This window comes from Lactuca virosa, chromosome 3 (assembly GCF_052849685.1).
Source record: "Lactuca virosa cultivar CGN04683 chromosome 3, Lactuca_virosa_CGN04683_v6, whole genome shotgun sequence".
Taxonomy (NCBI): Eukaryota; Viridiplantae; Streptophyta; class Magnoliopsida; order Asterales; family Asteraceae; genus Lactuca; species Lactuca virosa.
The window spans coordinates 90,316,709-90,321,305 of NC_136428.1; positions in this window are offsets into that span (position 1 = coordinate 90,316,709).

The window sequence follows — 4,597 nt, forward strand, 5'->3', positions numbered from 1 at the left end:
ATCATGATGGATAGAGATAATTTGTCTAATGAAACGAAACTGTTGTTAGCCCAGAGGAACATTTACTGTAATTCGGCTAAAAGATTGTATGGGAAATTAACTGAACGTCATCATTCATGCGAAATCAGTAAAGAACAACATAGAAAATTGCTGCCATTTTTAGCTTATGAAAGAGCTACGGTAGATAACATTTCGTATGACTGTGAAAAAGAAATAGCTGAATTTAACAAAGTTCCGAATGATAAGTATAGATATGGAATAGTTAAAGTTGATGAATGTCTTGATACGAATGAGTTAGTTAATATTGTGAATGAAACTTTGACTAAATCTGAACAAATTCAAATTTTGAAAAAGACTGAGAATTCAACATCTAATTCTCAATCTAATTTTGCTGATATTGAAGATAATTCTGATAATATTAGTGAAATTAGTGAGCTTGAAGATGTTGATTGTTCTCAGTTGTCTGTTATTAATGTTGTTTCAACATCTAAAGGGAAAGAAAAAGTTAAGGATTTGATGGTTGAAAATGAAACTGATATACCTTCAACTTCGAAAGTTTGTGAAATGAACTCCGTGGATCTCAAAGATAGCCAAACTGAAGATAGTGATGATGAAGATGTAGAGAAAATTTCGAAAGAAAAGAAATCTTCAAAGGAAGAAGAAATTCCTCGAATAGTTGTTGATCAAGTGTATGGTGATACACAAAAGTTTGAAAATGTAATGAATGAAAAAGGTGAACATTATCTTGAAACGAATACAGTGGTATATCCAAATTTCAAATGCACAGATGATGTCATTTTTCCAAATCAAGTTTTCGTCACAACTGGAAATGTTGAGAATATCAAACCAGAATTAAAGGAGATGGTTGAGGAGGACAATTCAAAAACAACTGAAGAAGGTTTTTTCACAAATCAAAGCATAGTTGAAAACAACTTAACAAAGAATTCGTATGTATTTCAACGTCAAAAACCACAAAGACAATGGGTTGAAAAATCAAAACTTGAAAAAGAGAATTCAAAACCTGTTGAAAAAGAAACTGAAAAAGTTGTTAAACTAAATTCTAAGGAATTTAAAGATCAAATTGACAAATTTTCGAAGGAAAACAACATTTCGAAAAGACCAGCAAGAAAGAAAATATTTTGGCAAAATGTTGAATCTCAAAAGATGTCTGAATCACAATCAAACAAAAATGTTTTCAAAGCTAAAAATTCCTATTTTTCAACGAAAAACCAACATTCATCTCAATCAAATTATATAAGGTCTAAAGTGAATAAGCAACCAAAGTTTTCGAAAGTTTCTGAAATTAACAAATCAAGAGCATTTTTAAATAAACCTAATCCAAATCAAACATTTGTTCAACGACAAAATTTTAAATCAACAGATGATTCATCATATGCTTCTTCTTTTCTAACAAAACCCAAAGTTGATTTTGTTCCTCAAAAGCAAAATTTTCCTAATCATACGAAGAAAGAAACTATGAAAAAGTCACGTGAAAAAGGAATGACTTCAAGGAAGAACATTGATCATTGGCTTGAAGGCAAAGGAAAGATGTATCAGTCGAATGCATATTCAAAGGAACAAATTCATGAAGCATATGAAAAATATGTGAATACTTCTTCGAACGGAAGTTCATCTTCTAAGGATTCGAACATTTCGGTCAAAGCTTGGAAACTAGTATCAAAGGCAAAAAAATGTTCATTCTCAAACTCAGAATTCGAAGGGTAGTGTCAGTGCACATTCAAAACCATCAAACACTTATGTTTCGGTTCCTTTAGATGATGAAGTGAACTTAATTGATAGTCTCAAAACCAAAGTTTGTGATTGGGTTAAAAGTTCTTCATTACATTCGAAATTAAAATTTAATTTCCAAGGACCCAAAAAGCCTTGGGTACCTAAATTTTTCCACTAATTGCAGGTACTGAGTGACGAGCAATATGATAATAAGTGGTATATAGATAGTGGTTGCTCTCGTCACATGACTGGGAAGAAGGAGAATTTACGAGATTTTCGAAGTCTCAAAAATGCTGGAGTAGTAAAATTTGGGAACAATCAAAAATGTCAAGTCAAAGGATATGGGAAGATCACAAATGGACAATTCACAGTGAATCGTGTTGCATATGTTGAAGGTCTTCAACATAACTTGATAAGTGTTTCTCAACTTGTTGTGGGCACTGGCAATCAAGTTCACTTTAACGAAGAAGGAAGTATTATTTCGAATGTCAACACAAACGAAGTATTACTGAAATCCAAAAGGAAAGGTGACATGTTCACTCTAGACATCAATCCTATAGTAGGCAAACCTGTTGTATGCCTTCTTTCGAAAGCCACATCTGATCTAAGTTGGCTATGGCATCGAAGACTTTCACATCTCAACTTTCGAAATATCAATAAACTGGTGGTACAAGATCTGGTAAGAGGTTTACCTGTACTTAAATTTGATAATGATTCTTTATGTGCAGCTTGTGAAGTTGGCAAGCAACATAAACAAGGTCATCCAATTACGATAGATTCGAAAATTGTTACACCTCTGGAGCTTTTGCATATTGATTTGTGTGGCCCTTCGACTGTTTCAACTCTCAACAAGAAACGGTACATTTTAGTTATTGTTGATGATTTTTCCAGATTTACGTGGGTTTATTTTCTCAGGCTTAAATCCGAAGTTGCACAAATCATGATTGATTTTATCAAAAAGATGGAAACGACATTAAAGAAGATTGTACGAAAGATCAAGAGTGATCATGGAACTGAATTTAAGAACAATGTTCTTGATTCATTTTTGGTGGACAAAGGGATTTCGCATAATATTTCATCTCCTTACACACCACAACAAAATGGTGTTGTAGAACGAAGGAATCGATCACTATGCGAAGCAGCAAGAACCATGTTGGCATATGTGAATTTACCTCAATATCTTTGGGCTGAGGCAATATCCACTACATGTTTTACTCAGAACAGATCTTTCATACACAGGCGTTTTAATATTACACCATACGAAATTCTGAATAATCGTAAACCTAATGTGAAATTCTTTCATATTTTCGGATGTAGGTACTTTATTATGAATCTCAAGGATCATCTTTCGAAATTTCAAGCAAAAGCTGATGAAGGAATTTTTCTTGGCTATTCGCATAATTCTGTCGCATATCGTGTGTTAAATAAGTGAACACGAAAAGTGGAAGAAACTTTCAATCTCACATTTGATGATTACTATGTTAAACAAAATGAGCATAAATTTGCAAATCATCCAATTTTACAAGACACACAAGTTGAAACTGAGTCTTTACAAATGGATGATATTGATTATGATTTGATTTTTGGTATTTCAGATCATGCAATCGATGCTGAAATTCATGCTCCTGATAATCACATACCAGAATTTGCGAAGTTTACTGACGAATCAACATCAACTCCTCAAGAAGGCGCAAGTATGCAAAATAATCCAGTGGAGGGGAGCACTTGGATTCGAATACTTTAAATGACGAAGTGCATTCTTTCGAGGGGGAGAAAGAAACATTAAATGCTGATGTTGAGGGGGAGTATAATGTTGAGGGGGAGCATATAGAAAATATTGCAAATAATAATGATTTTGATGATGTTTGTTCGATTGCAGGTTCCGAGAATGATGATATATACGAAGATGCTCCTTTGGAATTTGATCCAGCATATCCACCAATGGAAAAATGGACAAGAGATCATCCGAAGGATCTAGTAATTGGGAATCCACAATAGGGAGTTTTAACAAAAGCTCAAATTCGTGCAAAGAATGAGGTATTGAATACTCATCAAGAATTTTGCATGTTCAACGTTTTCATATCTAAAATTGAACCAAAAACAATTAAGGTTGCAATGGAACACTCAGATTGGGTTGTTGCAATGCAATCTGAATTGTCTGAATTTGAACGAAACAAGGTTTGGAGATTAATTTCTAAACCTGAAAATGTTTCGATTGTCGGGTTAAAATGGATTTTCAAAAATAAAACCGACAAAGATGGAAACATTGTTCGAAACAAAGCCAAACTTGTTGTTAAAGGATATTCACAACAAGAAGGAATCGACTATGAAGAAACTTTTGCCCCTGTCGCAAGACTCGAGGCTGTTCGAATATTTCTGGCATATGCAGCTCACAAAGATTTTGATGTTTATCAAATGGATGTGAAATGTGCATTTTTAAATGGAGAGCTCGAAGAGACTGTTTCTGTGGAACAACCCCCAGGTTTTATTAACGAAGAATATCCAAATCATGTTTATATTTTAGATAAGGCAGTTTATGGTCTAAAACAAGCACCAAGAGCATGGTATGCCACTCTAACTTCGTTTTTGAAACAATCTAAATTTAAACAAGGATCTGTTGATCCCACATTATTTCGAAAGAAAGTTGGGAATCATCTAATGCTTGTTCAAATTTATGTTGTTGATATTATTTTTGGCTCAACTGACCCTGCTTTGTTTAAGGAATTCGAAGATTTGATGAAAAGTAAGTTCGAAATGAGCATGATGGGCAAAATCAATAATTTTCTTGGATTGAATATTCGTCAAAACAGAAATGGAATTTTCATCAATCAAGAAAAATACACGAAGAATCTGCTCGAAAAGTTTG